This window comes from Octopus sinensis, linkage group LG2, assembly GCF_006345805.1.
Source record: "Octopus sinensis linkage group LG2, ASM634580v1, whole genome shotgun sequence".
Lineage (NCBI taxonomy): Eukaryota > Metazoa > Mollusca > Cephalopoda > Octopoda > Octopodidae > Octopus > Octopus sinensis.
Genome location: NC_042998.1, coordinates 204,496,750 through 204,521,749, shown reverse-complemented (window position 1 = coordinate 204,521,749; position 25,000 = coordinate 204,496,750). Strand labels below are relative to the sequence as shown.

The 25,000-nt window shown below is 39.4% G+C and overlaps 1 long non-coding RNA gene across 2 annotated transcripts in view; it reads left to right on the top strand.

Annotated features, from left to right (window-relative positions):
- Positions 1 to 9,058: 9,058 nt before the first annotated feature.
- Positions 9,059 to 25,000, top strand: part of LOC118762185 — a 51,573-nt gene continuing 35,631 nt past the window's right edge. For both annotated transcript variants that reach the window (XR_004997963.1, XR_004997962.1), the window contains exons 1-2: positions 9,059 to 9,192; positions 12,026 to 12,257. This is a non-coding gene — a long non-coding RNA (uncharacterized LOC118762185). The remainder of the gene's footprint in view (positions 9,193 to 12,025; positions 12,258 to 25,000) is intronic.

Below are 25,000 nucleotides of genomic sequence, written 5' to 3'. Positions count from 1 at the left end.
TGTGTATATGTATGTATGTATATATGTATGTATGTATGTATATATGTATGTGTATATGTATGTATGTATATATATATGTATGTATATGTGAGTATATATATATATATGTGAGTATATATATATATGTGAGTATATATATATATGTGTGTGTATGTATGTATATATATATATGTGTGTATGTGTATATATATATGTGTATATATGTCTATATATATATTATATGTATAAACAAAACACACTATGTTTGTGCAAGCGATGATGTTATTACTGGATTTGCTTTTAACTCCAGAATTATTCTATCCACCCACGCAGAGCAGACGGGTGTATACGAACCTTGGCAATGCCATTTCAGTCTGTCTCAGTGGACAGTGAGATATTGAATTGACCGAGTTTGCTCAAAGACTAACTAGGTAGTCGGTGCTATGAGTTTATGTGAATCAGACAAATAGGAAGAATGAATTAGTAACCTGTTTCTTTTTGCAGTCCTCCGTACCCACCCTCAACCCTTTGCTGTAGTCGTAGGAAGGACATCTCGAAGTCTGACCGCTGTTGATTTCTTTCGGCAGAGACAGACAGACAGACAGAAAAGAATCTATCGACTCCGCCACATGACTAATACTTTATCTATCGACTCCAACATGATGACCAACTAAGCGCATGGAGAACTGGAATGATTACCACAAAGTAATCTAATGACTGCCATCATATACCTGTGTGTGTGTGTGTCTTTATATATTTTTGTGTGTTTGAGTGATGTATCTATACACAGGTGTACCTGTATAGATTCATATATGAATAGACACACTCACACACACACTCGTAGCCATCAACTCTTACCAAGCAAAATAATTCTTCTGCATGGCTGGATGTGTTTCCATGCAAAATTGGAAATAAGGGACATGTCATATTCAAGGGTTGGGCGGTTCGATTAGGGCTGGTAAGCTGAGGGGCTGCACCAGACTCTATTCTAGGGCTGGTAAGCTGAGGGGCTGCACCAGACTCTATTCTAGGGCTGGTAAGCTGAGGGGCTGCACCAGACTCTATTCTAGGGCTGGTCAGCTGAGGGGCTGCATCAGACTCCGGCTGTAGAAACCATGCTTAATCAGACTGGAATCTGGTGCAGCCCCTCAGCTGACCAGCCCATGCCAGCATGGACAAAGGACGTTAAATGATGATGATGGCACTTGTCTACAGCTGTCACACAGTGCCATGGCAAAGAGGCACATACATACACACATGATGGGGCTTCTTACATTTTTCAGCTATCAGATATTGTCACCTATGCAATGGGACTGAACCCAAAACCCAGCAGTTAGGAAGCAAGCTTCTTAACCACACAGTCATATGTGTGTGTGTGTGTGTGTGTGTGTATGTAGTAATATATACAAGTGTTGTGTGTTTATACCTGACCTAATAATTATGGACAATACTGTGTACATATGCATGTCTACGTTGTGATTGTATGGAAGAGTGTGTGTGTGTTTGTAATTTTCTACAATGAGACGACATTGCTATATCAACTTTCCATTAAATGCATTTATGAAATAATAAAGACCCTCAATCATTCTCTTCTATGTCCATATCCAGAAATGTGTGTAATTTCTGTTCTTTTTTTTCATTTTTATTTTTTCTTCATTCCAATGTTGTGGTGAATGGTTTCTTTTAACCAGGAAGTTAGTCTGAAGATGTAGCTGACGTCGGGCAGCTGACTTGGCAAACACCCATAAAATTATTAACCATCTTACCAACAATACCTCTGAGCACCTTTTCAAACTCCACCCATCTAACACCCGTGGACATATTTACAAAGTCAGAAAACAGCACAGCTCCTTCCATGACTTTTGGAAACATTTTTTCACGCTAAGTGTTGCTGAAGCATGGAACAAACTGCCGGCATCAGTTGTTGGTTGTCGGAGCACTGCATCCTTCAAAACTTCCATGCTTCCTGAGATTCGCCAACACTACACCTGATTTTCTCCCCTCCATACACACACACAAGCATGTATCTGACTCATACACTGTTGACTTCCCAGACATTTGTACATTGCTGCATATGCTTTATACACACTTTTGACAAGTTGTGGGGCACCTGAGCACTGTACACAATAATTTCATTATATATTATATTATATACATTATAACCGATGTACAGAATGGGATGATTAATGGAAAATTGAGAAGAGTGGGATGGGTGTCAAAGGAAGTGGTTCCGAGGATGGGGCAGGATAATTGGTCAGAGGTAAAAGGGATTGGAATATGTCTGCTTCTACTCTTGTATAATTTACAGCACTAGTGAAAGCAAATACTCACAAGGTGGACAGAAAAATCACTTGAAGGACACAGTCAGAGTTTCACTGAAGAACTTTGAGATCAACCCCCAGCACCTGGGAAATGCAAACACAAGACTATCCTGCCTGGTGAAGCTGCACCAACAGAGCTATCACTTCGTATGAACAGAACAGGATTCCAGGGACACAAAAAAAAAATCAATGTGAATTACTCAAGTGCAGAGCCTCTTCCACAAGTCCCACATTTAGTGATCAATACTTCATCCTCATCATTGTTTAACGTCCGCTTTCCATGCTAGCATGGATTGGATGATTGACTGAGGGCTGGCGAACCAGATGGCTGCACCAGGTTTCAATCTTGATCTGGCAGAGTTTCTACAGCTGGATGCCCTTTCTAACGCCAACCATTCCGAGAGTGTAGCAGGTGCTTTTATGTGCCATGGGCATGGGGCCATTCGGGTGGTACTGGCAACGACCTCGCTCGAATCTTTTACACATGCCACCTGCACAGGTGCCAGTAAGGTGATGCTGGTAACGATCACACTCGAATGGTGTCTTTTACATGCCACCAGCATGGAGGCCAGATAGCTGCTCTGGCAATGATCACGCTCGGATGGTGCTCTTAGCACCCTTTTAGCACGGGGCTTGAGTGCCAGTAAGGCAACACTGGTAACGATCACGCTCGAATGGTGCTTTTTAAGTGCCACTGGCACAGAAGCCGGTTAGCCACTCTGTCAATGGTCACACTCGTATAGTGCTCTTTGCACCCTGCTAGCACAGATGCCAGTCATTGATTTTGATTTTGATTTCACTTGCCTCAACAGGTCTTCGCAAGCAGAGTTTTAGTGTCCAAAGAAGGAAAAGGTACGCATAAGTGGGCTGGTTACACTCTTGGCATAGGCCACGAGATTATGGTCTCATTTGGCTTGCTGGGTCTTCTCACGCACAGCATATTTCCAAAAGTCTCGGTCACTTCTTTATACTATTGCTCTTATCCATCAGCTGACGAAACCAGTACAGTCTCCTTTCTTGCACTCTGGATTCCTCATACATGCACAGATGATGTTGCTCTTCTACCAGAGCATTCTAACTTCATTCCTCTCTCTGCCTTCTCCATTCATGACCCTTTTTTCACTGCTATTCATACAAAATATCATACAATCAGCCCTTCTTTCTAACAGAGAGGCCCTTTGTTATCAACAAAACTAATAACTTTGAACTTTCTCCAACCACTTCTTATTCTAGTTATTACACTTTCAGAGCATTCTCCTCTACTGTTAATTTTGTCACCTAGGTAACAGAATCTATCTACTACCTCTAAGGATCCCCTTTGGCATTTGAGGAAATCCATTTCCTCTATGTTCTTGCACATCTGCCACACACACACACATGGACTACTTTCTCTGTCAACCTTCTTGTGATTCTTCTACACTTATCTGCCCATAGCTTGCACTGGGTACTCTCTATGAAATATTGTCCAGTACCTTTTCTACTGGATATCAACTAAGGCTTTATTTACATTTGATGGATATTTGTCCTCATCTTTTTTGTTGTTAACACGTTTCGGCTGATATACCCTCCAGCCTTCATCAAGTGTCTTGGGGAAATTTCGAACCTGGGTTCTCATTCCTAAGGTATTTTTAGATGTTATTATTATTATTATTCTATGTTTGACTTTTGCTTTACATTTATACAAGTTGGCTCCAAGTCTCACCCGGAGACCTCAAGAGACAAGAAGTTGGAAGTTCATGTTGGTGTTATGCCTAGGGTGCCATATATTTGGTTTTGTACTAGTGAATGTCTAAAAAAAAACCATACAAAAATTGCAAGTTTTAAAACTTGAGATTACATAGAAAGTATTTTGCGTAGGATATGAGCAGTTCCCATGAGCACTATCTTTTGAATTTCTGCCATTTTGGGGTTTCCTGGTATCTGAGCTAGGTAGCAATCAGCCCCTTTTGCTATCATTCCCAGGGTACCTATTATTATTATTATTATGAGTTCAATTCCAGGCAGTGACCTGAATAATAATAATAACCTTAAGAAAGAGAACCCAGGTTTGAAATTTCCCCAAGACACCTGATGAAGGCTGGAGGGTATATCAGCTGAAACGTTATGTTAACAACAAACAAGATGAGGACAAATATCCGTCAAATGTAAATAATGTACATAATTCGTCATCTCTTAAATATAGAACTGTATCAACCAAGGCTATCCCTGTTTTGACCAAAACTTTAGTCTTTGCTAGGTTAACTTTAAGGCTTTTTGGTTCCGGGGTTGATGAAATAAAGTGCCAGTGAAGTATTGGGGTTGATGGTATTTATTAAGCCTGCCTCTGCTCTAAATTAGAAGCAATTATTTTGGTCATATTTTTTCTTGTTTTTAACTTACTGATTTAGGAGGAAGGGGCAGAGCCCACTGTGTTGGCAAAATCTTCCAAAACAGGTGAGCTGAATGTCTTGTGTCAACTGATTGGTTAGTGCCTGTAGGGAAGGAGTTCCAGGGAGTCAATGTTCTGAGTGAAGTAGAAAGTGTAAGGGGTGGGGACACTGATAAGATAAGAACCAGTTGGGTCCTGTAGTTGATGACATCAACTAACAAGCCCTTCCCCTTAAAATTGCTGGCCTTGTGTCATAATTCATCATCATCATTTAATGTCTGTTTTCCACACTGGCATGGATGGCTTGGCAGGGGCTGCACCAGGCACTGTTGTCTGTTTTGGAATACTTTCCACAGCTGGATGCCCTTCCTAATGCCAACCACTCCACAGGGTGGACTGGGTGCTTTTTATGCAACACCAACTGACACCCAAGGTTTCTCTAATTTCACCTTCGTTAAGGTCAGATTTCCTCGTCACCCTAAATAACAGTGAGGAATTGTAATTAAACAATAGGAATAAAATGTGTTGCTTCACAAAGCAGAACATTTGTAGCTGTTGGATCCCATTAACAGCTGCTCCTTACAGTTTGAAGTTGGGGCTTTCTGACCCCTTTTTTAACAGCAATATAAAGGGAAACCTTTTTTATTGATGTTTTCTGGCTTGTTGAGATGTATTTCATTGATAGGCGTCAGTCTCATCTGTTGTCCCCAAAAGTTCACCAACGAAAGAGACGAGCAGTGTTTAGGTCGCCTGTCCACTAGACATTTTGGGTCCTAAAGTGTAATACACATCCCATTCTTTTCTTCTGAGCAGTTATTAAGGGTCTGTGTTCCTGTCCCATACTTTGTTGTATTGTTTCTCTTTCACTTATTTCAGTCAACAGACTGTGGCCATGCTGGAAGAAATTTTAGTTGAATGAATGAACTCCAGGGTTTTCTTTTTTAAGCCTAGTACTTATTCCATTGGACTCTATCACCAAACCCCAACCGGTGTTGGTTTGTGTATGTCCCTGTAACTTAGTTGTTCAACAAAAGGAGTCTGATAGAATAAGCACCAGGCTTTAAAAAAACAAGTCCTGGGGCTGATTCATTCAGCTAAAAACTCTTCAAGGTGGTGCCCCAGCATGGCCACATTCTAATGACTGAAACAAGTAAAGGATAAAAGATGGGCACCTCCTCCTGAGTGACCCTAAACTCCCTGTTGATGCCCCCATCCCACCCTCACAACACAGTGAAGTACAATAATAAAGAAATGCAAAAGATTCTTAGAAGACGTCTAAGACTCCAGTTTTATGACCTTCTTTCCAGGGCCCAACTGGTGCTTATCGGAAAGGATAAACACACAAGCTTCAAGCATATTTGAACTGAAAACAGGTTTGCATTTATGCACAACACTGCCACACCATCTAAAAAGATCTGTGGCTCTTCTTTCAATAGACAGGAAAAAAAACAAAGAAACGGTTCCATGTGATGAAGCTTTTCTTTCTTTTTTTCTTCTTCTTCGTTGTGATAAATGTTAACCCGAAAGAAAATTGGTTTTGAATAATTTTGGCACAAGGCCAGCAATTTTGGGGAAGCAGGAAGTTCATTGCATCAAGCTCAGTGTTCCACGGCTGCCTAATTTGTAGATCCTGAATTTATCCTCAGATCGTAAAGATTAATGAAATTCTGCTAAGCATTTCGCCAGGCATGGTAACTGTCGCATCAGCAGAGCCTCTTTGAAGTATTTATGATTATTATTAACAATAAGTATCATATATCAATAAAAGGTATACTACGAAAAAAGAAAAGTATTATAGGGTTAAGTTTATGAATTCAGAGGCAGGAAAGGTAAAATTTCAATGGGATTTATATTTAGCATATAAAGAGCTGGTGGGACTAATGCAGTTTCGCACCTCTCTTTGGAAAAGGCATTTTATTTTTTTTGAAAATATTGTTTCGGATTCCTACGTTTTTAGATGACGAATATGCAAAAGAAATTTTTTTAAAATTTCACCTGCCTCCCACCCTGATTAAAAATTTTGAACTTCTTTTCTCAATGTTTCAGATGACGGAGATTCCGAATCTTGCAAGAAAGCACGTTTTCAAAATTTTAAATTCAATAAGCATATAGATAGGTGTATAAAGATATAAACGAATATCTTCCTGGGGCTAAAAACAACAGTAACACCGTCGTCTTCTATAGGACCGCCATATTTAGTTGACAAATATCTTTATATATAAAAGTGAAGTAGTGAGAGTGTCTGTCTCCTACGATTTAGATTCCTAACTACTCCCACATTTTGCGGTGCAGTTTAACCAAAACCGGGTATCTTATAGTCGTGATTCATATCGAGCCCTTCTGGGTATTAGCGCGCGTCTACAATGAGTCTACAATTAAAAAAAAAAATTACCATCATTTTTTTCCATTTTAATGCATTTTTTCGCTATTATATAAGGGAAGTAACTCTCTAAAAATGTCTACGATGAGTCAACGATTTAAAAAAAATTTACCATCATTTTGTTTTCCATTTTTAATGCATTTTTTTGCTATAACTCTCTAAAAATGCTTATATAGTTATTTCCCTTACAAACCCGAGCAACCCCGGGCGATACTGCTAGTATTATATAAATAAATGGAAAGGGATAAATAAATAAATGGATGAAAAAATTTAAATTGGGGGAGGGATGAAATTTGAGCCCTTTATTAAACTTTATGACATTAATTATTAAATATTAATGTTTGTTTCTCATAAAATGATATTTAATTTACATTGTATTATTTACGATTATTTAAGACAAACGCAAATTCTTTTAATTATAATGTTTTTGTCTATTTAATTTCGATTAGCATATGTTCGTCAATTCGCTATGATCTCTTTAAAGTAAGCAAAATCAAAATTTTAAGTTGGGGTTATGTATGTGAAAGAGGTGGGGGTGAAATAAAAAGACAATTTTTCTTGTCTATTCGTAATCTCCGACATTTAAAACGTGGGAATCCGAAAACAAAATGTTTCAAAAGAATACATTTTTCAAGGAGAGGTGTGAAATTGCTTTAGCCCCAGAGCTGGAACATGAGAGAATAAATACAAGTTAATTATTCCCTGATAATCTAAAGAATCAGTTCCAGAAGATTTCCAGGTTAAATATGGCCGTGCAATCGCAAACTTCACGAAATAAATTTAATTCAGCAACATCGACGAAATAGAAACAAAACACCAGAAGAAATTTGAAGGGAAAAAAATCTCTTCATGAAAACCAACGCAAAAACCGAAAGCTTAATGTTATCTAAATTCTAGTTTGTCTCCTACAAACGATATTTCAGTGAGACATTGCAGACCAAGGACTGCAAAGAGAGACCAGGAAATTCTTACCGAACAACACGATGCGTTAATTAATTAATTAATTACGTATTTTAATGTTTATACAATCACGTACACATTTTAATTTTTGTAGGCTTCCACCTCCACTCAAATGTTTTATACGTATACAAAAATCAAATGATTCTACAACTCATAAGAGCCACAGAAACTTCTTGTTGCAAGAAAAGCAAAACAAAGATGGCGAATTTCTAAGAACGAACACAAAAGAAGGAATATTTTTCAAAGGCGACTCTAGAAGTATTGAAAATAGTACGTAAGAGTTTTGAACGGAGATCAACAACTGAAAATAAGCTATTTGAGAACAGTGGTCCCGGTGCGCGCACTCGCGTATCCGCGCTAGATAGTCATGACTAGTCGATCCTTACTTTGTGTTTTTGCTTTATTTACATTGTTTAAAAAATGATTTATTTTGTGTTTTATTTACTTTGCTAGGTAGTCGTTGTAGGATCGACTAGTCACGACTAGCTAGCGCGGATGCTCAACTACGCGAGTGCGCGCACCGGGACCACTGTTCTCGGGTAGTACCCTATTTCGGCCTTTGAGTATCAAAGGATCCACAATACGAAAGAAATAAGTCTTCTTTTAAGGAGGAACTCTGAGACAGTCTCAAAGTTATCATTGAACAGATTGACTGATCTTCTGATGTTGTCATCCAACGGAAAACAACATTAAAAGACAACGTTGGACAAATGGCGATTCTATTGAAACGTCTGCAGTCGATATAAAAAACTCTCTCTCGGCGGGAAACATCCAAGAGTCGTAAAAGAGACAGCAACTATGGAAGAAGAAGAAATGGAAAGTATACCACCCAAATGGGATCTAGTTGGTTGCCAGCATTTCAAAAATTTATCGAAAATTTTAGAATTTGGCACAATAATATGCTTTTCCAAGCTAAATTTCACTTTTTCCAGAAAAAATGTTTTTAAAAAAAGTTAAAGAGGTTTAAAGTTCGATCATTTTTCACCCAATCAGGAAACAGGATTTGGAAGCTGCCATTTTGTGCGGGACTGCACTCTTTGCTGCCAGCATCCTGAAAATGGCACCGGCTTCGAGCATTCGGTCAGGCTTTTAAGGCAAATGCCATAAAACACACATTTTCGCCTTACAAATGGCTTCAATAGTTTTAACAGAAAGATTTGCAAGAATTTGATGAAAGTTCTCCGGTAATTTTCTTTCCTTTAAATATTTATTTCGTTTTTGGATTTGGTTTGCAAGATTCTTTATGTGAATTCGTGTGTTGAAGCATGTTTTGTTGTGTCTGGGGAGAGTCAGTCTCTTTTGATGCCTTTCTGAGTTCAAATTCCGCCGAGGTCGACTCTGCCTTTCATCCTTTCGGGGACGATTAAATAAGTACCAGTTGCGCACTGGGGTCGATATAATCGACTTAATCCATCTGCCCGTCCTTGTTTGTCCCCCTGTGTTTGGCCCCTTGTCGACAATAAAGAAATAAGAGTCATTCTCTTTTGGTGCCTTATAATGTAACACACTCACCGGTAAAATTTCCACTTATTTCTTATTTTTATTTTCCTAAAATTTTTGTTGCTTGTTGAAAAGTCTTGGCTATTGAAAAGGTTTCAAGACGCAACGAAAATTTTAGGTAAATAAAAATAAGAAATAAGTGGAAATTTCACCGGTGAGTGTCTTAAATTATAAGGCAGAAAAAGAGAAGGACTCTCCCCAGACACAACAGAATTTAAATAAATGTTTATGTTAATTAAAAAGTTTTATTCAAAAAACGTTATTTAGCTGTTATTTTTAGCATCCCCCACAACTACCTTAATGACAAAAAGAAACGAATTAACAAGTAGTTTTAAGCATTCAATATCCATTTAAGGCAGGTGCGATGAACACCTTACAAATGAAATGTTTTTTGAGAAACAAACATTTTGTTGACCTGTTCATAAATTTCCAAACTTTAATTGCTAATAACTCTCTTTTTATTGACTTATAATGAAAATGATTTTCACGTCATTCATTAACCAATAAAGGTGTATCATTACACTGAATATTAAATTAATTCAAATAGAATTGATGCTGGCTGCCAACCTAGGGTCAAACTAAAGGTCATAAAAATCCAAGTCTGCTGACTTGTATTAAATAGTCTTTGACTCAATTCTGCGGTGCCAAACCAAAAGTATAGAAACTATTATTTCACTTCAATGGTGTTGCTTAATCTATTGATATTAATAACTTCACCACACACACACATTCAACTCCATAATAATAATAATAATAACAACAGATACTAAAGATGGTGCTATGGCCTTTTCTTTGATAATATCTTTCTTGCTTATCTAAATTCCGTTCAATGCACACTTGCCTTGAACCAACCATTTCTCTTTGTGTGTGTGTGTGCTCTTGATAATCGTTTAGAACAAGTAGTTACGCACCAATTACCCTTTTTTTTCCGGCGCGGATCAAACACTACAGTTTAAAAGCCATGGACTGAAGATGTGAATTTTCCGAGCCCCCCCCCTTCGCGAGTGCGCATTTTTTTGTCACATTCGTTTAGAGCAAGTTGTTTTACACATATTTCACTATTTTTTTGTTTGTTTTTATGCCCAGGTCAGACCCTTTAGTTTGACCCATCCCCCAAATCAAAGTAAAATTATGTAGTACCGGGTTGTCCATACACAAAATGCATGGCACAGCAGATCAGAACTACACACAAAACGTGCACCAAGAGCTTAAACGGTCGCCATCAGTTTGCGATGGTTGCTGTCGATCCACAGGTGTTCTTGTACCCTGCATTGCCAAATTCCATTGCAAAATTGGAATAACTGAAGACCGTCTGAGAAGCGAGTCCTGTGGATGCTGCACTAAGCATCACTGGCCATTCTCTGCCACAGCAACGCCCTTGCAATCATGTCTGCAAGGAATTGCCAAACACCTCCTTTGTTCTGGGGTTTACAACTTCTTACTCCCTCCCCACCATCTTCTGCTGTTTCATTTCCACCCTTTTTTTTCCCTTTCGTTTCTTTGGTAGTTATGTTTTTTTTTTCTCTCGATAATTTAATTTTTTTTTTCTTTTCTTCCTGTAAAAATCTCGGCGATCTTTCGGCACAAGTACCATAACTGCCAATTATAAACTCACGTCGGTTTATTTACATTTCTGAAGAAAAAAGAAACCCTTTCCCCGACCCCTTTCAAAGCTGAAGTTGTCTGTGTATGGCAGGTTTGGTAGCCTTCAACTAACACTATCTCCTCCGAGACCCTGCGGCGCAAGTTGACCAAAATTGAGAGTATGATAGAAGAAGGCTTGCTCTTCCTTCCGTAGAAGAAAAAATTCAAATCGGACCATGTTAAGACCAAAAAGTATTTACATCAAAAAGATACTTTTTTTTTCTATGAAAATCCCTTTTTTTTACGATTTTTTGACTGCTGTGTTGCCATTTTTCGGTGTATTTCAACCAGAAAAATGTTCACTTAAAGAGAATAACAAGCTACATAATGCAAAATTTTTACTTTTCAAAAATTCCAATTCTAAAGGGTCGAAACAAACCCGAGCAACACCGGGCGATGCTGCTAGTTTATGATAAAAGTTGTTTATGTTCTAAAAAAAGACAAAGGACAAAAGATCTGAATGAAAGGATGACTATAAGAATCCTGCAGGAATATGTGCTCAGGATATGAGTCCGCCTGGAGATGAACAGTTTGAACGACTTGGTCTGTTCTGTAGCTGTAGAGATATCAAGAGAAACGGCTCGAACTTCATGACCCCCAAAAGGAAAAAGATAATATAGCATACAAAATCAGAAAAACCAAGAAAAGACCTTTTTTTGGTTAATTTTTGAATTTGAAAAAAAAAAAAAAAGATCTGACATTTAAAAGAAAGAAAAAGAGGGAATCCAGGTACTACTTAAGAAGAGTGGTCCCGGTGCGCTCACTTGCGCATCCGTGCTAGCTAGACGTGACTAGTCGATCCTTACTTTGTGTTTTTGTTTTATTTACTTTGTTTAAAAAAGAAATTATTTTGTGTTTTATTTACTTTGCTAGGTAGTCGTCGTAGGATCGACTAGTCACGACTAGCTAGCGCGGATGCGCGAGTACGCGCACCGGGACCACTCTTCTTAAGTAGTACTGGGAATCCAATAGCAACGAAATAGAAGATAAACAGAAAAAGGTAGACATCTTGGAAGCGAAAGGAAAACTAAAGCAGAGCCTAACAGCGAAACCATGTCGCACAGAATGCTGTGAGAAACCCGAATGCTTCTTCCAAGAATTTGAGGTAAGCATTAAATGTTTCTACAGAAATGGTTTTGTGTTTTTATGTATTTATATACTTTCTAAATCATTTGACAGGAACTGGAACCATTCTCTTTATTTTTTGGATTTGTCTCAATACTTAATGAAAAAATTTTCTAAAATTGATGAAGGGCTCTGTCTAAATAATCCTATCTTTCCTCTCCCTCACAACAAAGGAATATCCAGAAAGGTTTGTCAGTCTGCTTCAGGGTCCCAGCAGACAAAAGAGGCAGAAAAAAAAATTGAAAGAAAAAAGAAAAAGAAACTACGTAGGCGTAGGAGTGGCCTGTGTGGTAAGTAGCTTGCGTGGCACCTTGGGCAAGTGTCTTCTACTATAGCCTTGGGACCACCAAAGCCTTGTGGGTGGATTTGGTTGACAGAAGCTGAAAGAAGGCTGTCATATATATGTGTATATATTTATATGTGTGTGTTTGTGTTTGTCCTCCAATATTGCTTGACAACCGATGCTGGTGTGTTTATGTCCCTGTAACTTAGTGGTTCGGCAAAAGAGACCGATAGAATAAGTACTAGGCTTACAAAGAATAAGTCCCGGGGTCGATTTGCTCAACTAAAGGCAGTGCTCCAGCATGGCCGCAGTCAAATGACGGAAACAAGTAAAAGAGAAAATAGAAGACTCACCAACAACCTCAGAAATGCAGACATTATTGGGAGGGAAGGTGGAGGGGAGAAAATCGAATATAACCAAAATGCAGAATGAGTAAGAATGGAAGACGGAGTGAAAAAGTTTTCTATAACAATAGACATGGCCAGCTGCAGCCATTAAAGAAATCCCTGAGACATTGAGAATCACCAGCAACTGGGAAACACCACAAATAGACAGGATTCCTCACTCCTGGCTAAAACACCTCATCATTATCCATGTGGTGCCTATATTTAGTGATATGTTAAGGTGGTGAGCTGGCAGAGTCGTTAGCACACCAGGCGAAATGCTTAGCGGTTTTTCGCCTGTCGTTACGTTCTGAGTTCAAATTCTACCGAGGTCGACTTTGCTTTTCATCCTTTCGGGGTCGATAAATAAAGTACCAGTTTCACACTGGGGTTGATGTAATCGACTTAATCTCTTTGTCTGTCTTTTGTCCCCTTTATGTTTAGCCTCTTGTGGGCAGTAAAGAAATAGGTATTTAGTGAAATGTTAAGCAGACCAGAATTGACCCCTGACTGGATGCTGGAAGACTAAAACCCTCCTCCAGCATCTAATCCCTAAAAAACAAAAATACCATACACCTACAAAATTGTAGGCCCATAACATGCCTACCATCAATTATGTACAACCAGCTAATTGCATATCTGGAAAACAACAATATCATACCAGGAGAACAAAAATGGCGTCAGAAAGGGTTATAGGGCAATAAAGAACAGCTGCTGGTGATTTTGGCCATTGATGAAGAGGAAAACAGAGTTGATTGGATTGAGTGTGGAGGCACATGGCCTAGTGGTTAGAGCAGCGGACTTGCGGTCGAGGGATAGCGGGTTCGAATCTCAGACCAGGCGATGTGTGTGTTTATGAGCAAAACACCTAAGCTCCACGTGACTCCGGCAGAAGGTAATGGTGAATTTCTGCTGACTCTTTCACCACAACTTTCTCTCACTCTTTCCTCCTGCATCTTGCAGCTCACCTGCGACAGACTGGCGTCCCGTCCAGGTGGGGAACCTATACGCCAAGGAAACTGGGAAACCGGCCCTTATGAGCCAGGAATGGCTCGAGTAGGAACATGGATTTAGTATGAGATGCTTTTCGACAGTATTTCATAATTTTGGATACTAAAGTCACTCTCCATAGATAAGGTTGCTCCAACACTTAGAATAACTCAACCTTGTAAATACAAAATGGAAAACTGTTAAATCATTGAAAACAGGGAGACTATTATCAAAAGAAGCCCAATGTATATAAGAGGAATCTTCCAAGGTGACTCACTGTCTCCACTCCTTTTCTCTCGTGCTCTGACTCCACTAATAAACTTGCTAGATGAAACCACAATGGCATACAGGTGTTACAGTCAAAATGTAAATCATTCCTTGAATATGGGTGACTTTAATAGCAGACTTGTTTATAAACATAACGTGAGATTAGTTACCATGGAGTAGTTGAAACAGTTGTAAACTTCGAATTAAAAATAATATCACAAACTTCAATTGTTAATTTTTATTATACTCCATGATAAAAATGGAATTTTCAGATTTTGTTTATTAAAAAAAACCCCCCAAAAAACAACAGTTCCATAAGGGGGTACTCCCTCACTTTCAATTTTCAGATGACTGCTGTCTGTAGAAGGACTTCCCAAGATGTTGCTGATTGCTTCAAGTGGAGGGAAATCGTGGAAGATGGAGACCCAAGAGGACATGAGACAAAGAACTGAAGGACAATCTCAAAACATTGAGCTTTATGAAGGAGCTGACCGAGGGCCGAGATTTGTGATGCTGGACTCAAGACAACCTATCCACCACAACAAAACAGATTTCCTAAAACCAAGGTGCTATGGAAAGAGCATTGGTGATGATGCCACATAAAAAGCACCCAGCCTACTCTGCAAAGTGGTTGGCACTAGGAAGGGCATCGAGTTTTAGAAACAAGGCCAAAGCAGACAATGGAACCTGGTGTGGCCGAGGGCCTTACCAGTTCCTGTCAAACCATCCAATCCATGCCAGCATGGAAAATGGACGTTAAATGATGTTGATGATATCATCATTACTTGATATCTGCTCTCCATACTGGCATGGGTTGGATGGTTTGATTGGAGCTAATGAGCTGCACCAGGTTCAAGTCTGATTTGTCATGGTTTTCTATGGCTGGATGCCCTTCCTAATGCCAACCACTCCAGGAGGGTAATGAGTGCCTTTTACGTGCCACCAGAATGGATGTGATACTGGCAGTGACCACGACTACAGTTCATGGGTGGGGGCCATTTTCATGGCACCAACAACAACTATGAATATGATGCGTGGGTGCCATTCGCATGGCACTGGCAGTGACCATGACTACGAGTCATGAGTGCCATTTCCACGGCACCACCAGCAACTGTGACTCACAGGTGCCATTTACGAATATTCTTACTTTTCTATGAAGGAATTAAAGAAATGTTGAAGCAAATAAATACGATCATTTCAGATTTCGGCTCAGCAAATTTGGTGGTAGGGAATTAGTTGGGTACATTGAGGCGAAAATCAAGAGAAAAATCTTCCATGGGGGACAGTGTGTCCCCTTGAGTGAAGTACTACAGAAGACAAAGTTGGGGTATGATCTTTGAAGAGGTAAGGGAAAACTGAACCACTTGCTATGATGGTGATGTGACGAGGAAAGCTTGTCAGGACAGAAGTGGGTATGCCAAATGGTGAAATGATGAAGGTAATTCAACCTGAATCCAGCAATAAATACCTGGGAATACTTGAGGCAGATGGAATCAAACACGAAGAACATGAAGGAAAAGACAAAGAAAGAGTACCTGTGGCGAGTGAGAAAAAGATTGGCTTCAAAGCTGAATGCTAGAAACAGCAGCAGTTCGGTATGGCACTGGAATTCTGAAGTGGACGGAGGAGGAGCTAAAGGATTTTGCACAAGAAGACAAGAAAGCTCCTAACGATGCATGGAGCCTATCATCCATGTGCAGACACTGATCACTTATACATGAAGAGGGCAAATGGAGGAAGGAGACTGATGAGTGTGGAAGACTGTGTATGCATCAAAGTGAAGAGCTTAATGAGATACTGAGCCCAAAGTAAGGAAACTTTGCTAGTGACAGGTAGGAACGAGGGAGTATTGAGAGCAGAGTGAAAAGGGAAAAGCAATGGAAGAAGGACAAAAAGAACATGAAGAAGAATTACGCAAGAAGGGGACAACACGATTGATTCTATGTAGCCACAAGAGAAGTAGCTGGAAGACATAGATGGGGGGATTGGCTGAAGAAAGAGACTGAAAGCATTCTACTGGCTGTGCAAGACCAAGCTTTGGCCACGATCTGGAGGGTTAACCATAGGAATGAGCAAGTGTCTCTGCTGTGTCACATCAGCAATGGAGCAAATGAAACCATTGCCCATATCGAAAACAAAGTTGTGATATGGGCAAAACCACTGCAAGTTGTGACGACACGATCAGGTAGCATAAGGGCTACATTGGCAACTGTGCGATAAGTGGGGGCTAGAGAGAGGCAAGACATGGTATGAGCACTAACCACAGAGGGTGGTGGAGTTGGAGACTAGCAAAATCCTCTGAGATTTCCCAATACAAACATATCAGGTGCTAGAGCATAACAGCCTGGACCTAGTGGTAGTGGACAAGGTGCACCAAATCTGTTATATAGTTGATGTTGCATGCCCCTTTTATATTCCTCATCAAGGGGAATATAAAGGAAATTGGAATAGAGTGCCCAGTAGAAGTGTTACAAAAGGTTTGCTTTGTTGGCACGGCCAGAATAACCAGGAAAGTATTAGGTAGCTGGAAAGAACGGATAATGTGATAAAGAAAAAAGTAATAATAATACTGGTTTCAAATTTTGGCACAAGGCCAACAAGTTCAGGGGAGGGGGTAAGTTGATCAATCCCCAGTACGCAACTGGTACTTATTTTTTCGACTTCAAAAGGAAAAAAAAGTAAAGAAGACCATGGCGGAATTTGATCTAAAGATGGACGGGATGCTGCGAAGCGTTTTGCTTGGCATACCAACAATTCTGCCAGTTTGTTGCCTTAACAACAACAATAATGATGATGATGATAATTATTTGAAATTTTTGTCACAAGAGCAGCTTGGGGAGGTGGGGATGGGTCAATTACATTGACCTCAGTGTTCAGTTTTATTGACCCTGAAAGAATGAATGGCAAAGTTGACCTCAGTGGAATTTGAACTGAGAACATAAGGACAGATGAAAACCACTAAACATTTCATCCAGCATGCTATCGATTCTTCCAGCTTGCCACCTTAATAATAATAATAATAATAATAATAAAAGCTAATAAACCGGATCTCTTATTATAAAAGATCAGACAAAAAGGATGTGTTTATTAATTGACATGAGTATTCCTTGCGATCACAATAAAGCGGCGAAAGAATTTGACAAGATTAGTAAATATAAAGACTTGCTAATAGAAATTGAAAAAATGTGGCATCTCAAGGTGACTACAGTACCAGTGATTGTAGGATCTCTAGGAATGATAAAAAAAAAAGGTACTGAAACCTATTTGAAAACGATACCAGGCTTACCATCTCTACAGGAAGTACAAAATATCGTGTTAACTGGAACGGCTCATGTACTGAGAAGATCATTATCGCTGTGAAAACAACATCTATCCATGAATTTATTTATTTATTCTTAAATACATATTTTACCTGTGAATTTGCATGTGTAATCTGGGAATGCATACAATAAGCTTCTCTGCTCTAGGTGTACGGAAAACACCCAGCGAGGAACGGAAGAAAATTTGAAGAAAGAAGGATAAAAAAAATAATAATAGCACATGAACCCCAGTGTTTCACTGGTACTTACTTTATTGATCTTGAAAGGACAAAAGGCAAAGTGAACCATGACAGAATTTGAACTCAGAATATTGAGTTGGAAGAATTAGTTTCTAAGTATTTCGTCCAATATTCTAACAGTTCTGCCAATTCCTCATTGACATTTCTTTGATTTGTTTAAAACTGAATTAATTTCGTCTTTTGACAGATAATGTCATGTTTACTTCTGGATGAGAAAAGTCTATCTCGGCATACAAGATGTCCATCAGGGAAAACAAAAGCTATTCAGCAAAATGTCTGCATTTGAAACTCATGTCCATTATCCTCATCCAGCACCATCTGAATGTGGCCGATGCCAGTGCCTCCTGGCTGGCCCCACCCCCTGTGCTGGTGGCACATAAAAAGCACAAACTGAATGTGGCCGATCCCAGTGCCCCCCAACTGGCTCCTCTGCTGGTGGCACATAAAAAACACCAACCGAATGTGGCCGATGCCAGTGTCCCCTGACTGCCCCCCCCCCTCCGTGCTGGTGGCACGTAAAAAGCACTAACCGAATGTGGCCGATGCCAGTGCCTCCTGGTTCGCCCCACCCCCTGTACTGGTGGTACATGAAAAGCACCATCCAAACGTGATCAATGCCAAGCCCACTTGACTGGCTCCTGTGCCACTACACACTCGGAGTGGTTGGCATTAGGAAGGGCATCCAGCTGCAAAAACACTGCCAGATCAGACTGGAGCCTGGTGCAGCCTCATGGCTCTCCAGACCTCAGTTGAACCGTCCAACCCATGCCAGCATGGAAAATGTACATTAAATGATGATGATGTGTCATCTTGGGAGAAAATAGATTTTACCAAAGCAATCCTCTTCACAACTTGAGGAAATGTCTTCATCATGATGATCATCTTTGTTCTGATGACTGCTTTGCCTCACTTGCAGAGGAGAAACAGCAGGAGTCCTTTAAAGGAATCTTCTTTTAAGGCTGGATGCATTTCTTGCCAGCAACCTCTACTTGTTTCCAAGTGAGGTAATACTGTTTTAGTCTAGCTAGCAGCCCTGACATGTACTATGCAGGGAACTGGGGAAAAAAAAGGGACATGTCAAGAAGTCTGCATATCTTTTTGTGCTGTCCTGCTTTCTTATGACACCAGCAGGAAGTAATGGCTTATATAGCAGGAAACATGAGGGAATCACATGATCTTTCAAACATGTACATATTTATATCTTTTATCGGTCATTAGACTGCAGCCATGATGGACACCACCTTAAAGAAATTTAATCAGAGGATTTTCATGCAGTGCCTATTTTGTCGTTCTCTTTTAATGAACTGCTAAGTTATGGGGTTCTAAACACACCAATATCAGTTGTCAAGTGGTGGAGGTGGGAGACACACATACACACACATATGATGGGCTTCTTCCAGTTTCCATCTACTGCATCCACTCGCATATATGTAAGCACGCACACACACACACGCTATGGATTTTAGTTTCTACTTACCAAGTTCACTGACATTTTCTACTCAGAGTTTCCTGGCAACATCAGATACGGTTTTATCCAATTTACAGTTACCGTTCCTCAGCTGCTTTTTCTTGTAACAGACCCACATGACAGCTAATGAACGGCGAGTGTAAATGCAATAAAATCACATCCAATGCTATCGAGAAACTCAGAGTACAGGATATGACTACTCCATGCTTGTATTCTATTTATATATAAACAGATTGATTAGTTTTAGTAAAGTAGCTATGCTTTCACCCCATTGTTTGGATCATCAGAAACTATTTATATTAGAGTTGTGAGCAGAACATGTATTGAATCTTGTCTGGATTTTGGTCTCCTTGAACACTGGATCTGTTGTATGGATGTCCTCTTCCTCCCCCTCATCATCATCATCATCATCATCTGTCCATTTTCTATGCTGGCATAGGTTAGATAGTTTAAAAGGACCTGTTGAGCTGCATCAAGTTCCATTGTTAGCTTTGGCATGGTTTCTATGGCTGGATGCTCTTCTTAATGCCATGTGTGTGTGTGTGTGTATGCATAGACTGATGTTGCTAACGAGTTCATACTTCACTGAACAACAACTGAGCCCCCAAATTGAACTAATATTACACCTGACCCTGTGTGATACCCAATACAAGAAACTGATGCCACTGAAGACATTCCACCACAGCCTGCTGCCAAACAGGCGCCAGCATCCTGTCCAAACACACGGACCCCATATAACCTGAGCTGACCAGTGGAGGTCTAAACACCTGGAAGCCATGTTGAACTCCTCCTCTGCTCTTCACACAGATGGGCAGCTGAGTAAAACTACTTATATAACTGTCTCTGTCTTCATTCCTGATCTCTCTCTGGCCAGGTAATCTTGTACCTCCTCTACAGCCTCTCTGTCTCACTGTAACCTTTCATCATCTGACACAAAATCACCTCCTCCAATGCCCCACCCCTCTCAAAAATTCTTTGTCTTGCAAGTTACTTGGTGACCTTGCCCGTGCAGGTGCCACTTAAAAGCACCCAGTCCACACTGTAAAGTGGTTGGCATTTGGAAGGGCATCCAGCTGTAAAAAAATCCTTGCCAATACTGACCTCACCTGTGCTTGTGCTATGTAAAAAGCACTGTGGTTGGTGTTAGGAAGGGCATCCAGCTGTAAAAGCCCTTCTAAAACATTCAGAAAAGTCTGGTGCAGGCTTCTACCTGGCCGGTTCCTGCCAAACCATTCCACCCATGCCAGCATGGAAGGCGGACATTAAACGATGATGCTGATGCTGAATGTGTGTGTAATGCAATATTTTGATTTTTGGAAACTGCTTTCTGCAGTTTGTTTTCTGTCAGTTTCTATGACAGAAGCTGCAAACAGACACAAAACTATTGTCTTCCATAGTCACAGGAGAGAAAGACAAGCAGTGATACTAAAATAATAATAACAATAGGCGCAGGAGTGGCTGTGTGGTAAGTAGCTTGCTTACGAACCATACAGTTGCGGGTTCAGTCCACTGCGTGGCACCTTGGGTAAGTGTCTTCCACTATAGCCTCGGACCGACCAAAGCCTTGTGAGTGGATTTGGTAGACGGAAACTGAAAGAAGCCTGTCGTATATATGTATATGTCTATGTGTGTGTTTCTGTGTCTGTGTTTGTCCCCCCAACATCGCTTGACAACCGATGCTGGTGTGTTTATGTCCCCGTTACTTAGCGGTTCGGCAAAAAGAGACCGATAAAATAAGTACTAGGCTTACAAAGAATAAGTCCTGTGGGCGATTTGATCGACCAAAGGCGGTGCTCCAGCATGGCCACAGTCACATGACTGAAACAAGTAAAAGAGTAATCGTTTCTTCTATGGGGCACAAGGCCTGAAATTTTGTTGGAGGGAACAAGTTGATTACACCAACTTCAGTACCCAACTGGTCCCTATTTTATCAACCCTGAAAGAATGAAAGGCAAAGCTGACCTTCGTAGAATTTGAACTCAGAATGTAAAGAATTTTGCCTGGCATGCTAACGATTCTGCCAGCTTGTCGCCTTAATTATAATCCTTTCTGCTATAGGCACAAGGCCTGAAATTTGGGGGCAGGGAGTAGGTTGATTAGATTGACTCCAGTATGCAACTGGTACTTATTTTACCAACTCCGAAAGGATGAACATCAAAGATGACCCTGGTAGCATTTGAACTCACAACATAATGACAGGCAAAGTACCGCTAAGCATTTTGTCCAGCATGCTAACAATTCTACCAGCTCACTGCCTTAATAATAATAATAATAATAATAAATGTCCTGATGCAGTACCAGGCAGTGGCTCTCGTGGCTTCTGATCTTAACTGACTGGAAGTGTTATCATGTACATTGATTTGTCTTGGTATAAAAGATGGGCTACAGCAAATATTCTGCTCAATACCACAGATTTGTTTGTCAGTTGTTTGACCTTAACCAGTTGAGCATGTCCCTTAGTGGCTGACGATATGTGCATCTCTGATCACGAGCAGAAGTAGTGGGGGAGCATCATAGCCATGTGTTGAGAGGGATTCTTTGGGGTTTGAATAATTCACCTCTGGAAACATGGGTGTTTCGTTCAACATCCTTAAACAACCTTTATTCAGGGACCTTCTGAGCGGGATGGGTTACTCGACCAGAAGAAAATTCTAACTGGGCCCCACCTGCAAGGTCATGTGCTGTTTATCTTGATATGAGATCACCATGTTGCGCACATATGGTTGTGATGCATGTGCCTAGTGTACCCTTATCAGACGGGTAGTCCTGATGGGTATACTGGGCTTCGTATATTTTACCCCAGTGTCACTTTGATGGCATGCACTGCTCTCTCACTCAATAATAATAATAATTCTTTCTACTGGAAGTACAAGGCCTCAAATTGGGGGGAAGGGATTAAGTAGATTCCATTGACCCCAGTCTGTAACTGGTACTTAATTTATCAACCCTGAAAGGATGAAAGGCAAAGAAGACCCCGGCAGCATTTGAACTCAGAACATGAAGGCAGATGAAATACCGCTAAGCCATGCTAATGATTCTACCAATTTGCTTCCTTTGTCATCTTAATTATGATAATAATAATTACTATGATTAACAAGTGTGCTGTGCCTCTTGCATGGAGCTTAAGAGCTGAGTACCAAGTCTTATGATTTGTAGAAAAAGGTGGTGTGAGATCTTTGACCACAGGATGCTGTCCGTTCTCACAGAAGTAACCAGAACAAGTGAGATTGAGGGCTCTGAGAAGTAGAATATTAGAATAATGATAATAATAAATCAATAAAAAGCAAAAAGAAAAAAAACAGGAATTTTGCAAAGAGGAGGAGATCAAAAAATAAACAAGAAGAAGAAAGCAGCATTCTCACCATTTCGTAAATTTTGATAAAATGCAAGGTTTTATTGACTGGACTACAACTGGATAATCTTACAACTGGATAATCTGTCATTTAATCTCACTGGTTCATTGACTTTTGAATGAATGATTCCACGGTTCAAATATCAACAAATCCAACAAGAGCTATTTTATAATAGCTCCTTTTTAGGTATTTTTTAAATTTTATTTTATTTCTTTCTTTCTTGTTATTGAACGTCTGAAAAAAATGTTTGCCGTCCCTTAATAATAAGGTCTAGCAGTTTTATATGTCTGGTGTCAGGTTGACAAATAGCCAGTGGTAACAATGATGATGGTGATGATGATGATGATGACTGTGATGTGGACATTACCACATAATAAATTATATATATGTTTTTTATATTTATATATATATATATATATATATATATATATGTTTTTTATATTTATTTATATGTTTTTTATATTTATATATATATGTTTTTTATATTTATTTATATGTTTTTTATATTATATATATATGTTTTATATATATATATATATATATAGTGCCGGTGGCACATAAAATACACCAATCTGACCGTGGCCGTTGCCAGCCCCGCCTGGCACCTGTGCAGGTGGCACGTAAAAAGCACCCACTACACTCACGGAGTGGTTGGCGTTAGGAAGGGCATCCAGCTGTAGAAACATTGCCAGATTAGACTGGAGCCTGGTGCAGCCTTCTGGCTTCCCAGAACCCCGGTCGAACCGTCCAACCCATGCTAGCATGGAGAACGGACGTTAAACGACGATGATGATGATGATGATATATATATGTTTCTTTTATATATATATATATAAATATATTTTTATAGCGGTGGTGCCCCAGCATGGCCGTGGCCTTCGGGCTAAAACATTTTTAAGGATTTAAAACATTATATATAAAAACATTATATATATATAATGTTTTTATATTTATATATTATATATATATGCATATATAACATATATTTTTTATATTTATATATTATATATAATCATAATCATAATATATAAACATATCTAAAATATATAATAATGTATTTGCTTGTTTTGGTTTTGTTTATGTGTTAGTTCTTTAGTTCTTTTACTTGAGCACTATCTCGAAGAATTGACCCTGGGTCTTTTTTTTTTTTTTGAAGTCTGGTATTTACTGTAGTGGTCATTTTTTTTTTTACCAAACTGCTAAGTTACAGGGATGTAAATGTACCAACACTGGTTGTCAAGCTGTGGTGAGGGACAAACACACACAACCATACGATGGGCTTCTTTCAGTTTCCGTCTACCAATTCCCCTCACAAGGCTGGAGCTATACTAGAAGACACTTGCCCAAAGTGTTTGTAAGTGGAACTGAACCCTGAACCCTGTGGTTGGGAAGCCAGCTTCTTACCACACAATGATGCCTGCCCCTAATTAGGGAAGATGAATGGATTCCTACAGAATGGTGAGATTCATCAAACACTTGAAGAATTCTTATTTCACTGTCAAAACTAGCACTAATAGTCCTAATATTAGTGTTGCATTGATCAAACGGACTAAGAGGTCTTCCAGCCATGACTCTCCAGTCTTTATTGTAGACTTTGCACTCAGGAACACATTAGCAAATATGTCATTCTTTTCTAAGACAGTAAAAGTGTAACTAGAGGGTGATTTGGCTGCTGTTTCTAGCACACTGAACAGCTGTTGCATTACAGCCTCCCTTACTGGTTTGTTTGAGCAGTAAATTAAGCAACTCGTTAAGATTAACCATTTAAAAGTTGGGATTATATTGTCTTTAAAGAGAAAAATATTGAGCTGCCAGGAACAGCTGATATATTCCTGCATACATGCATATATATATATATATATATATTATATATATATATACATACACATGTATACATATACATGTATACACATGCATACATATATATATATATATACATATACACACATGCATATATACATGCATATATACACATGCATATGTACATACATACATGCATATACACATGCATATATATACACATGCATACATACATATGCATATATATATATATATATATACACACATGCATATATATATATATATACACACATGCATATATATATATATACACACATATACACATGCATATATATATATATATATACACACACACATGCATATCTACACACATGCAGTTGGGTTTTTGCCAACTTTCTCTTGATGAAGGGCACCAGACTTCCTGGTATATTTCTGGGTCAATGTTCACTGGTTGAATATCCAAGACTCTTCTTTTGCATATTCCATCTGCAAATTCTTTTATTTGTTTCAGTCATTTGACTCTGGCCATGCTGCAGCACTGCCACGAAGGGTTTTTTTTAGTTGAACAAATTGACCCCAGGACTTATTTTTTTTAAAGCTTATTACTTATTCTATGGGTT